Genomic DNA, 13,344 nt, shown 5'->3' on the forward strand with positions numbered 1-13,344 from the left:
AACTAATTCATGTCATTTCAGTGAGTCATCATGGTTGTGCCCTGAGTCCTCTGTTGCTTCAGATGAGGCTGATCCCCATGGATTTACAAACACACACAAATACATGTCATATACACATTCAAGCCACTTGTTTTAAATAAATGCTTCTATTTTAATTCAGTTTTGGTCTTCATTGTAACTGATAATGAGTGATTGACCTCAGGATTTTTTAAAGCTGTATTTTGCTGTCCTGAAACACTTTAAGTGCGACTCGTTGCGTTAAACGCAGGAAGTAAACGTGCTCGGTGAGAACCGCGTGCAGCAGTTTCAGTCAGGCCGAGGGAGGCGAGTATCAGCGCTCATCTGCCCGCCGCCCTCGTCGTCCTGGAGGGGGAACCCGGCGGCCCGACTCCGCCGTCCTGAAGAATCCAACGGTGTTTTTGTGCAAACACCCTGAAAGCCTTTCCCTTTAATTACGCGGGGAGATTAGAGCGCTGACAGTTACCTCGACGCAGCTAATGGTGAGTCATTTCACCGAGCCGCCCGCGGCCCACATGTGTCCGGCTGAAACAAAGATCCACATTCAGCTTCTTTATTAAAGAGCCGAGCTCGTTGTTCCGTCAATGAAACTCATTATTTGTCCAAGCGGGGGACAATCCGGCCTGATTGGATCAGGAATCTGTCTGTGATTACAGCTGTTTTCCTCTGAAGCCTCAGAGGTGTTTCTGTTGCAGGAAACTCTCAGAAAGTAATCAAGATGGCCGCCTCTGAACTAAAGTCCAACATCTTTTTTAACATAAAACGATCTTCGACTAATAAACGGACACAAAGACTTAATTGTAATAATAAAAAGTGTGTATTTTCCTGTCGTGCTTGAAGTTTTTCAGCTGCTGAGTGATCCTCCCTCCGGTGTTTTTGTCACAAAGAGAAAGAGTTTCCGGAGATGAAGCTGCTATAAATCACAGCTGCGGAGCGAAAAAGAAGCCGAACGCGGCGCTCAGGTGGACGGCAGATGAAAGAACAGGGGAGGAAACAAAAGGCGCTCCAGCTGCCGTAAAGAGCTGGAGGATCCCTGACAAGAATCTGACAGGAGGAGCTGACAAAGCCGACGGCTCGAACCCCGGAGCAGCAGGAAGTAAAACCTGAATCTGTGAGGCTCAGTTTCTGACGGGGACAGAGACACGAGGCCTAAAAGGACAACTTTTTATTCCATCTGTCCATTTCCTTCACCTGCGGCTCCTTCCAATGCAGAAATCCTGCAGCTGCTCCGTTTAATCAGTTCTCTGATCAGATTTTTATAAACTTCGGCTGCTTCATCGGCTGCTTCATCGGCTGCTTCATCGGCTGCTTCATCACCGCCTGCAGCTGCAGCTGAGGGTGACGCTTTGGTTTGTTGTTTTTATGTTTAGCTCACCTTTTGCTACTGTTAACTAGCCTACTGTTACTATTAACCTACTGCTACATATAGCATTTAGTTAGCCTTTTGCTACTTTAGCTTTTAGCTATGTTTTTGCTACTTTGAGCTGGCCTTTTGCTCCTTTTAATTAGCATTTTGTGATATTCTTGTTTGAGCTAGCCCTTAGCCATAGCTAGCTACTATCAGTTATCCCACTGCTACATTTTTCTTTTAGCTAGCAATTTGCATCTATAAACCTTTAGCTACTTTTCTTTTCCTTTTACTGTTCTGCCTCCTTTAGTTAAATATAGCTAGCTTTTGCCACATTTAGCTTTTAGCTGCTGTTCTGCTCTTTTTAGTCTTTAGCTCACCTTTTGCTACTTTTAGCTAGTCTACGGTTACTATTAGCCTACTGCTACATATAGCATTTAGTTAGCCTTTTGATACTTTTAGCTTTCAGCTAACTTGTTGCAAATTTTAGCTTCTCCCTTTTATTATTTTAGCTATGTTTTTGCTACTTTTAGTTAGCCTTTTGACACTTTGTAGTAATCATTTTGCTACTTTCAGCTTTGAGCTGGCCTTTTGCTTCTTTTAGTTAGCCTTTAGCTTTTAGCTTTTAGCTACTGTTCTGCTCTTTTTAATCTTTAGCTACCTTTTGTTACATTTAGCTTTCAGATAGCCTTTAGTTACTCTTAGCTTTAAGGTTCCATTTTGCTTCTTTTAGCATTTAGCTAGTTTTATTTAGCTACTTTTAGCTGTTAGCTAGTTTTATTTAGCTTCTTTTAGCTTTTAACTGCTGTTCTGCTCTTTATAGTCTTTAGCTACCTTTTGTTACATTTAGCTTTCAGTTAGCCTTTAGTTACTCTTAGCTTTAAGGCTCCATTTTGCTTCTTTTAGCATTTAGCTAGTTTTATTTAGCTACTTTTAGCTGTTAGCTAGTTTTATTTAGCTTCTTTTAGCTTTTAACTGCTGTTCTGCTCTTTTTAGTCTTTAGCTACCTTTTGTTACATTTAGCTTTCAGTTAGCATTTTGTTACATTTAGCTTTCAGCTAGCCTTTAGTTACTCTTAGCTTTAAGGCTCCATTTTGCTTCTTTTAGCATTTAGCTAGTTTTATTTAGCTACTTTTAGCTGTTAGCTGGTGTTCTGCTGTAACGAGTCAGTTTCAGCTTCTTCGGCGCTCAGAGTTCAGGCTGCGTTTCTTCTTCTGGGCGGCTGTGGATCAGTGGTTACAATGGGTGCCCTGCACTGAGAGAGCCGGGGGTTTGATTCCTGGCAGCAGCCATGTTGAAGTGTCCTGGAGTTAAACCCGATGATTTATTCAGATCAGCTCGCAGCCAAGAGGATGGGAGGGGGAAGCAGGGCGCTTCGAGGGCCCTGATTGGTTAGAACTGTTCTTTCATCGTTCTGTTGGCAGATCATCGACCGTTTCCTCTGCAGGGACGAGGAGAACATGGGACGCTCACAGAGCAGGCGTTTTATTACCCGAGAACACCACCGTCTCCCAGGGAGCACGGCTTTAATTACAGGCGCGGCGAGGAAGACACGAGGGAGTTCAAACGCAGCGAGTCCTTCATGTGCCGCCCCCCCCCCGGCGCAGAGATCTCACTCTCACCACGCAGCATGCTGCTCAGATTAGCTCGAGGTCGGAAATTACAGAACATCTCCTGACCTCAGCGGAGCTCTGCGGGAGCTTCCTGCGGTCCGATGACTCCTCCGTTTAATGGCGGCGCGCGAGCCGGGCATTTGATTCCGTCCCCGTTTTGGTCAAACCTTGAATAAAACGCGACGCCGCACTCAGAGGACGTGTCGTCAACGACTCTCAGCTACTCCGTATCTGTGAGGTCAGCCCAGTCAGTCATTCTCGTGTTGGCTGTGGCGGCCATCTTGAGTTAACAGTTAATCACCGGCAGGGGTTCGTGCAGACACGAGCTGGAATGTTATCGCTCGGCCTTCGGCGCTGGGCGGTAAAAAAATGGATTTTACTTTTATTTGAGGGACTTTTTAATCAACAGGCCCGAGTCTGAGCGAGTCTCTGGACTCGAACGTGTCCCCCGGCTGCAGAGCATTCGATACCAGCGTAACTCGAGGAACGATAATAAACTTTGCTTGATGGGACGCCTCGGGGGCTCCATCTGCTCCTCTTTCCTGCCACCGACGGATCCAGGGACACCCTCCCCGTCTCTTTTTACATCCACCCTGGATGGAAAGTTTTCTGCCTTTGCAAATGTGGAATATGTGAAGAACCGTAGCAGGTGGACGGGCAGGATGGTGGCCGGAGGGGGGGGTACGTTTTAAAGAGGTGTTCAGTAAAATGCTTCGTTAGCAAAGAAAGCTCCGGGCTTCTCTCCGTCTGTCTCGTGGCTGCAGGAGATAAGTCCGAGCTTCACATCTGGGACGGACAGATAAGACTCGATCCGTCTCTCCAGATTTGCGGCGGATCCTCTCTTTCCTCTCCCTTTTCCTCCTGTCGTCGCCGTGGAAATGATTCATTATGACTCATTCTGCGTGCGAGCAGTGACAGTGGCACTAAATGATCTCTTTAATGTCGTCCTTGACTGAGCTGTGGACTGAGATCAGCCGAGGTTTCAGCACCTCATTCAGCCATGTTTCTCACGTGATCTCTCCGCATCCTGACTGAGTTACAGTCAGTTTTGTGTTTTGGTTCTTTTGTTCTTCTGAGTCTTGGTTCTTATGCCCCTTTTCCACCGGCTCTAAAAGGTCCCGGCTCCACTCTACTCCGCTTGCTTTGCACGCGTTTCCACTGGCATTTTTTCAAGGCCGGTCCCTGCTTTTTTGGTACCTGCTTCGGAGTCGGGCCAGCCGGGCCAGCCCTGCTTCTTTGGTCCCTGCTTCGTGGGCGGAGCAAGCTTAGCTCCTGTTCACTCATTGGTCGTGGGTGTGGCCAGATGCAAGCATTAAGAGTGAAGGTAGGAATATAAACAACAGTGTTAGCTTACCCTGCAGCGTTTCTGCCGTCTGTCCCCCAGCTGAAGGCGTTGTAAAGCCTGAAATCTCTGGCAGATAACAGCCGTCCTACTCCGCGCAACAATGGCAGCATCCAGAGCATTTCTTCCACTGCGCCTCTCTTCCTTAAGTCTCAGGAGAATCCCCATAAGTTTAAAAAACAGCAACAACACAGGGCCAACGTTGTCCATAGCGCTTCTGTTGTTTTCACAAGGAGGCGTTCCTCTGCTACCAACTAAACTGCGATGCATTTTTAATAGAGCCGAGTAGAGCAGAGTAGAGCGGGGCTTCTAAAATAGAGCCCCTAGAAAAGGGGCATTAGTTCCTCCTGGTGCTCCCTGCGCCACTGTTCACTCCACCCACACCTGTCTCAGGTTCGCTCTTCCTCTCTCAGCTCGGCCTTTACGTTCAGCCTCCGCTCGTCTTCTCAGCCTGGTTGTCCCTGAGTTTCCTCGCGGTTCTTCGAGGTCTACCATTCATCAGTTTTGCTTTTAATTAAAGCTCCTCGAGCCGACCCAACCTGATAGAAAACATCGTCGCCCTCCTTCGCCACGCACCCTGTCTGACCACGCAGATACATTTAGTCTAACTGTATCAAAGCAGGCGTTTCTGATCCAGCATTAACGACTGTTTGAGTCTCGAACCGACGAAAACCTCAAACTGAATCTTTGCTGTTGAGCTGATAAATTTCTCCTTTTTCAAATCTCAACTTCGGGGCTTTAATTCCCCTCTGGCTCGTTAAATTTCTGATTCCTCCACCTCTGAGTGGAGCTCCTCCTGTTCCAGTTGATTTTTCTCCTCATATTTCTGCAGAATCCTGCAGCACATTCGGCCTTTGTGCTCCGGGTTTTAAAACAAACTAAAAACAGGAGCGACGATGTTCCCCGCTTGTGGTTTCCTTCTTCCTTTTGCAGATGACAGATAATTTCTGTGGAGTAGAAAGTAACGAGCGAAGCCACCGGCGGAGGGATACCTGTTTTATTTCAGGACGTCTCCAAGCTGAGAAATGTTCTGTACCTCTGAGTGAACAGGTTGATGTAACTGCAGGAAATGTTCGGGAGCTTTTATGATCCTCCAAAACGCTTCGACTGTGATGCAATGATGTCTTTAAGTTTCAGGTTCAAATATAATTGCAGACAAAAATGTGATTCATATATATTTACTTTATTTTATTTACCTTTTTGTGTCGATTATTTGACCTCAGAAATGGTAACTCAGACTTAAAAACTCGGTGTCTGAATGTTAGCAAAATATCTCACAGACAGATTTAAATGAAGCTCTTAAAGACGCATGTCTCGTCCACAACTGATTAACACTCTCCAAGATGGCCGCGGCAGCTAGTCAACTTTAGTTCGTACGACTCCATGAATTTCAGAGAAACTGAGGCAGAGTTTGTTGTGTCATCAGAGTTCTAACAGATCAGGGAACGTTGAACGTCTCCATCGCTTCTTATCATGAGAGGATTTTAGTCTAAACTCTGACACGACAGAGCTCTTCACTGTCAGGGTGCAGGTTTACTTGTGGTTCCTAGAGGTTCTGAAAGTAGAACCGAAGGAGGGGTTGGTTTGGGTTTCATGAGCTCTCCTTTAGTTCTGCTGCTGGAGGACAAACTGACCACATGTCTTCACTCTGCTGTGTCTTTATTGTCTCTGCTGTAATTATTCTTGTTTTTCTTTGTCTTTCTTTAGATAGAAACTCCTCCTGGACCATAGAAACCCCTCCTGGACCATAGAAACCCCTCCTGGACCATAGAACCTCCACACCTGGACCACAGAAACCCCTCCTGGACCATAGAACCTCCACACCTGGACCATAGAAACCCCTCCTGGACCATAGAACCTCCACACCTGGACCAGTCATTCTGTGTTTGTCTCTTTCCTGTCCTCTAACCCCAGCCGGTCGAAGCAGACGGCTGCTCGTCCTGAGCCTGGTTCTTGTTCTGACTCTGGCTCTGGTTCTGGTTCTGGTTCTGGTTCTGCCGGAGTTTTTCCTTCTCACTGTCGCCGTCATGCTGCTCAGGATGGGAGACTGAGGTGAAGATTCGAATCAATCTGTTTCCTTAGATCGATAACTTTCACTGATTGTCTCTTCATGAAGTGTGTGAAGGTTTTTGTTCAGAGACCTGAAACAACTCGTTGTGACGAGTCGTTGTGACGAGTCGTTGTGACGAGTCGTTGTGACGAGTCGTTGTGACTCTGCGCTTTATGTGCCAAAAAGAAGAAGAAAGAAGGACGACAGACCTTTTAAATTAAATGAGAAATTGCAGATTTTAGAGAAATGTCTCAAACTTTAAACCCGTTTGATGAGGAAACCTTCACTCAGATACATCTTTGACTTCCTCCTGCGGCTGTTTTCTCCACATCAGCTGTTTGAGCTCAGGGATGTTTTTTTTTAAAGGCCATCCTTAAAAAACACAGAAAATGGGTTCAGGACGAGTGTGAAATGAGATAACAGATCCAGTGAACCGCAGCCCGCTCTGTCCTCCTGAACAGGTTCAGATTAGCTTCAGAGGAATCGGAGAGCGCAGCTTTCTGTGTTTTTCTTATCTCCGCTCGAGCGAACCGATCTGCGGCGCCGAGAAGAAAGCTGGCTTCCTGTGTGATCTCCATCTGGATCCATCAAAGGTGAGACTCTCACCGACATCAGCCTGGAGTCTTTGTGCCACCTGCATCTCAGGGAGATCGGTCCTAATTAAAACACAATCATCGTTAATCTCACATCGAAGCAATATTTGTCTTTTTACTCGACAATGACCCGTTTGAAACGTCTGATATTAAAGAGGAAATGAAATAAAATCTAAAAATAAGTGTTTTCATGTTTTTCTTTGAGTTAAACCCCATCATAAACCCTCCAGGGTCCGTTTCTCTGGTTTCAAACGTTAACGACTTGTTTTTAGAGTTTCTGTGGTCGGATTGTGGGCGGAGTTACCTCCTTATAAGGAGGCGGGGCCAGCTGTGGATGTCGAGGAGGTTTCTGTCAAAGCCTTTATCAGGGAAAATAGAAGCAGAAGAAGAAGAGGACCAGTTGGTCTGCAGTGATGCTGTCAGGAACTGGAGCTCCATGTTTCACCAGAGGAACCCCCGAGCTTTACGATGATGTCACACAGTCTGCAAGGAGTTTCACCTCCGGATGGCGGGAGGAGGCTGGCACTGGTCCGACAGCAGGACGAGACCGGCACCGGTCGGACAGGTGGAGGAGGCTAGCAGTGGTCCGACGGTTGGGGGCAGCCAGTGGCGGTCGGACAGCGGGAGGACCTCGGCGCCGGTCGGACGGCGGGAGGAGACTGGCGCCGGTCGGACAGGTGGAGGAGGCTAGCAGTGGTCCGACGGTTGGGGGCAGCCAGTGGCGGTCGGACAGCGGGAGGACCTCGGCGCCGGTCGGACGGCGGGAGGAGACTGGCGCCGGTCGGACAGGTGGAGGAGGCTAGCAGTGGTCCGACGGTTGGGGGCAGCCAGTGGCGGTCGGACAGCGGGAGGACCTCGGCGCCGGTCGGACGGCGGGAGGAGACTGGCGCCGGTCGGACAGGTGGAGGAGGCTAGCAGTGGTCCGACGGTTGGGGGCAGCCAGTGGCGGTCGGACAGCGGGAGGACCTCGGCGCCGGTCGGACGGCGGGAGGAGACTGGCGCCGGTCGGACAGGTGGAGGAGGCTAGCAGTGGTCCGACGGTTGGGGGCAGCCAGTGGCGGTCGGACAGCGGGAGGACCTCGGCGCCGGTCGGACGGCGGGAGGAGACTGGCGCCGGTCGGACAGGTGGAGGAGGCTAGCAGTGGTCCGACGGTTGGGGGCAGCCAGTGGCGGTCGGACAGCGGGAGGACCTCGGCGCCGGTCGGACGGCGGGAGGAGACTGGCGCCGGTCGGACAGGTGGAGGAGGCTAGCAGTGGTCCGACGGTTGGGGGCAGCCAGTGGCGGTCGGACAGCGGGAGGACCTCGGCGCCGGTCGGACGGCGGGAGGAGACTGGCGCCGGTCGGACAGGTGGAGGAGGCTAGCAGTGGTCCGACGGTTGGGGGCAGCCAGTGGCGGTCGGACAGCGGGAGGACCTCGGCGCCGGTCGGACGGCGGGAGGAGACTGGCGCCGGTCGGACAGGTGGAGGAGGCTAGCAGTGGTCCGACGGTTGGGGGCAGCCAGTGGCGGTCGGACAGCGGGAGGACCTCGGCGCCGGTCGGACGGCGGGAGGAGACTGGCGCCGGTCGGACAGGTGGAGGAGGCTAGCAGTGGTCCGACGGTTGGGGGCAGCCAGTGGCGGTCGGACAGCGGGAGGACCTCGGCGCCGGTCGGACGGCGGGAGGAGACTGGCGCCGGTCGGACAGGTGGAGGAGGCTAGCAGTGGTCCGACGGTTGGGGGCAGCCAGTGGCGGTCGGACAGCGGGAGGACCTCGGCGCCGGTCGGACGGCGGGAGGAGACTGGCGCCGGTCGGACAGGTGGAGGAGGCTAGCAGTGGTCCGACGGTTGGGGGCAGCCAGTGGCGGTCGGACAGCGGGAGGACCTCGGCGCCGGTCGGACGGCGGGAGGAGACTGGCGCCGGTCGGACAGGTGGAGGAGGCTAGCAGTGGTCCGACGGTTGGGGGCAGCCAGTGGCGGTCGGACAGCGGGAGGACCTCGGCGCCGGTCGGACGGCGGGAGGAGACTGGCGCCGGTCGGACAGGTGGAGGAGGCTAGCAGTGGTCCGACGGTTGGGGGCAGCCAGTGGCGGTCGGACAGCGGGAGGACCTCGGCGCCGGTCGGACGGCGGGAGGAGACTGGCGCCGGTCGGACAGGTGGAGGAGGCTAGCAGTGGTCCGACGGTTGGGGGCAGCCAGTGGCGGTCGGACAGCGGGAGGACCTCGGCGCCGGTCGGACGGCGGGAGGAGACTGGCGCCGGTCGGACAGGTGGAGGAGGCTAGCAGTGGTCCGACGGTTGGGGGCAGCCAGTGGCGGTCGGACAGCGGGAGGACCTCGGCGCCGGTCGGACGGCGGGAGGAGACTGGCGCCGGTCGGACAGGTGGAGGAGGCTAGCAGTGGTCCGACGGTTGGGGGCAGCCAGTGGCGGTCGGACAGCGGGAGGACCTCGGCGCCGGTCGGACGGCGGGAGGAGACTGGCGCCGGTCGGACAGGTGGAGGAGGCTAGCAGTGGTCCGACGGTTGGGGGCAGCCAGTGGCGGTCGGACAGCGGGAGGACCTCGGCGCCGGTCGGACGGCGGGAGGAGACTGGCGCCGGTCGGACAGGTGGAGGAGGCTAGCAGTGGTCCGACGGTTGGGGGCAGCCAGTGGCGGTCGGACAGCGGGAGGACCTCGGCGCCGGTCGGACGGCGGGAGGAGACTGGCGCCGGTCGGACAGGTGGAGGAGGCTAGCAGTGGTCCGACGGTTGGGGGCAGCCAGTGGCGGTCGGACAGCGGGAGGACCTCGGCGCCGGTCGGACGGCGGGAGGAGACTGGCGCCGGTCGGACAGGTGGAGGAGGCTAGCAGTGGTCCGACGGTTGGGGGCAGCCAGTGGCGGTCGGACAGCGGGAGGACCTCGGCGCCGGTCGGACGGCGGGAGGAGACTGGCGCCGGTCGGACAGGTGGAGGAGGCTAGCAGTGGTCCGACGGTTGGGGGCAGCCAGTGGCGGTCGGACAGCGGGAGGACCTCGGCGCCGGTCGGACGGCGGGAGGAGACTGGCGCCGGTCGGACAGGTGGAGGAGGCTAGCAGTGGTCCGACGGTTGGGGGCAGCCAGTGGCGGTCGGACAGCGGGAGGACCTCGGCGCCGGTCGGACGGCGGGAGGAGACTGGCGCCGGTCGGACAGGTGGAGGAGGCTAGCAGTGGTCCGACGGTTGGGGGCAGCCAGTGGCGGTCGGACAGCGGGAGGACCTCGGCGCCGGTCGGACGGCGGGAGGAGACTGGCGCCGGTCGGACAGGTGGAGGAGGCTAGCAGTGGTCCGACGGTTGGGGGCAGCCAGTGGCGGTCGGACAGCGGGAGGACCTCGGCGCCGGTCGGACGGCGGGAGGAGACTGGCGCCGGTCGGACAGGTGGAGGAGGCTAGCAGTGGTCCGACGGTTGGGGGCAGCCAGTGGCGGTCGGACAGCGGGAGGACCTCGGCGCCGGTCGGACGGCGGGAGGAGACTGGCGCCGGTCGGACAGGTGGAGGAGGCTAGCAGTGGTCCGACGGTTGGGGGCAGCCAGTGGCGGTCGGACAGCGGGAGGACCTCGGCGCCGGTCGGACGGCGGGAGGAGACTGGCGCCGGTCGGACAGGTGGAGGAGGCTAGCAGTGGTCCGACGGTTGGGGGCAGCCAGTGGCGGTCGGACAGCGGGAGGACCTCGGCGCCGGTCGGACGGCGGGAGGAGACTGGCGCCGGTCGGACAGGTGGAGGAGGCTAGCAGTGGTCCGACGGTTGGGGGCAGCCAGTGGCGGTCGGACAGCGGGAGGACCTCGGCGCCGGTCGGACGGCGGGAGGAGACTGGCGCCGGTCGGACAGGTGGAGGAGGCTAGCAGTGGTCCGACGGTTGGGGGCAGCCAGTGGCGGTCGGACAGCGGGAGGACCTCGGCGCCGGTCGGACGGCGGGAGGAGACTGGCGCCGGTCGGACAGGTGGAGGAGGCTAGCAGTGGTCCGACGGTTGGGGGCAGCCAGTGGCGGTCGGACAGCGGGAGGACCTCGGCGCCGGTCGGACGGCGGGAGGAGACTGGCGCCGGTCGGACAGGTGGAGGAGGCTAGCAGTGGTCCGACGGTTGGGGGCAGCCAGTGGCGGTCGGACAGCGGGAGGACCTCGGCGCCGGTCGGACGGCGGGAGGAGACTGGCGCCGGTCGGACAGGTGGAGGAGGCTAGCAGTGGTCCGACGGTTGGGGGCAGCCAGTGGCGGTCGGACAGCGGGAGGACCTCGGCGCCGGTCGGACGGCGGGAGGAGACTGGCGCCGGTCGGACAGGTGGAGGAGGCTAGCAGTGGTCCGACGGTTGGGGGCAGCCAGTGGCGGTCGGACAGCGGGAGGACCTCGGCGCCGGTCGGACGGCGGGAGGAGACTGGCGCCGGTCGGACAGGTGGAGGAGGTCGGCGCTGGTCCGACGGCAGGACACAGTTGGCACCGGTCAGACAACAGGAGGAGGCCGGCGCTGGTCCTCCAGGCGATGGTTCTCCTGATGAAGGTTTGTATCTCAGGTTCTCCTCTTCAGAACGTTCTCTGCAGTCCGTCTCCAGACTCTGGTCCATCAAACCTTCTGGTCCTTCAGGAGCTGAAGGTTCAGCTGCTGGAGGTTTGGGTCAATCCCCCCCCTACACTGTCTGGATTCACTACTTCCTGTCTTGTTGGCGTTCCTGTTCGGCTCTCGATGCGTCACACTTCAGAAGGATCACAGGAAACGCTGAACAGACCAGAGTAATTCAAAAAACAGTGTAAAGTTTTAAAGATCTTTTATATTTTTTATCAGATTTATGTTCGCTTCAAAACACTTTTTATTTCCCCTTTAATATGTTTTTATCATCGTTTAAAAGCATGAGCACTTAAAGAACAAAATATGAACAAATTAATTGTTTTTATGTCTTCTGTCGGACATCACGAGCCGAACGGTTCTCTTCTGTTTCCCTCAGATTTCTGTCAGCGACAAACAGACTCTTCTCCAGAGGAAGAACCTTTAAATGTTCCTCTGAGGAGAACATTTAAAGAACCTGCTTCAGTCCTGCGGTTCTGTCCTTCAGCTGGGCAGCAGTGACACCTGCTGGCCGGAGGTGGTATTACACAAACCCCGTCCCTTAGTTTTAGTTTGTTTTAACTCAGGGTTTATGGTTGTGTTTAGGCTCCATTTTGACTCTACTTTAAAACAAAAAGGAGAAAATCTGTTTACATAACAAACATGGAGGCTTAATTAAAACTGCTCTTCTTCTTTGTTGGTTTTGGAATAAACTGAGTTTTTACCACTTATTGGACCGGAGTTTAGAACCGTCATTTGAGTCTGGGTCCACCTGAGTCTGGATCCAGTTGAGTCTAGGTCCACCTGAGTCTGGATCCAGTTGAGTCTAGGTCCACCTGAGTCTGAGACCACCTGAGTCTGGGTCCACCTGAGTCTGGGACCAGGTGAGTCTGGGTCCAGGTGAGTCTGGGTCCACCTGAGTCTGAGACCACCTGAGTATGAGACCAGGTGAGTCTGGGTCCACCTCAGTCTGGGTCCAGGTGAGTTCGAGACCAGGTGGGTCTGGGTCCACCTGAGTCTGGGTCCACCTCAGTCTGGGTCCAGGTGAGTCTGAGACCTGCTGAGTCTGGATCCAGGTGAATCTGGGTCCACCTGAGTCTGAGACCAGGTAAGTCTGAGACCACCTGAGTCTGGGTTCAGGTGAGTTCGAGACCAGGTGAGTTTGGGTCCACCTCAGTCTGGGTCCAGGTGAGTCTGAGACCACCTGAGTATGAGACTAGGTGAGTATGAGACTAGGTGAGTCTGGGACCAGGTGAGTCTGGGTCCAGGTGAGTCTGGGTCCACCTGAGTCTGAGACCACCTGAGTATGAGACCAGGTGAGTCTGGGTCCACCTCAGTCTGGGTCCAGGTGAGTTCGAGACCAGGTGGGTCTGGGTCCACCTGAGTCTGGGTCCACCTCAGTCTGGGTCCAGGTGAGTCTGAGACCTGCTGAGTCTGGGACCAGGTGAGTCTGGGTCCACCTGAGTCTGAGACCACCTGAGTATGAGACCACCTGAGTCTAGGTCCACCTGAGTCTGAGACCACCTGAGTATGAGACCAGGTGAGTCTGGGTCCACCTCAGTCTGGGTCCAGGTGAGTTCGAGACCAGGTGGGTCTGGGTCCACCTGAGTCTGGGTCCATCTCAGTCTGGGTCCAGGTGAGTCTGAGACCTGCTGAGTCTGGGACCAGGTGAGTCTGGGTCCACCTGAGTCTGAGACCACCTGAGTCTGGGTCCACCTGAGTCTGGGACCAGGTGAGTCTGGGTCCAGGTGCGTCTGGGTCCACCTGAGTCTGAGACCACCTGAGTATGAGACCAGGTGAGTCTGGGTCCACCTCAGTCTGGGTCCAGGTGAGTTCGAGACCAGGTGGGTCTGGGTCCAC

General features: G+C 55.3%; 1 long non-coding RNA gene across 1 annotated transcript in view; it reads left to right on the forward strand.

Moving 5' to 3' along the window:
- Positions 1 to 7,147, forward strand: part of LOC108236646 — a 14,698-nt gene extending 7,551 nt beyond the window's left edge. The window contains exon 3 of the long non-coding RNA XR_001808610.2: positions 6,029 to 7,147. This is a non-coding gene — a long non-coding RNA (uncharacterized LOC108236646). The remainder of the gene's footprint in view (positions 1 to 6,028) is intronic.
- The last annotated feature ends 6,197 nt before the right edge of the window (positions 7,148 to 13,344 follow it).

The sequence above is a fragment of the Kryptolebias marmoratus genome, linkage group LG9 (assembly GCF_001649575.2).
Source record: "Kryptolebias marmoratus isolate JLee-2015 linkage group LG9, ASM164957v2, whole genome shotgun sequence".
In the NCBI taxonomy this organism is placed as follows: domain Eukaryota; kingdom Metazoa; phylum Chordata; class Actinopteri; order Cyprinodontiformes; family Rivulidae; genus Kryptolebias; species Kryptolebias marmoratus.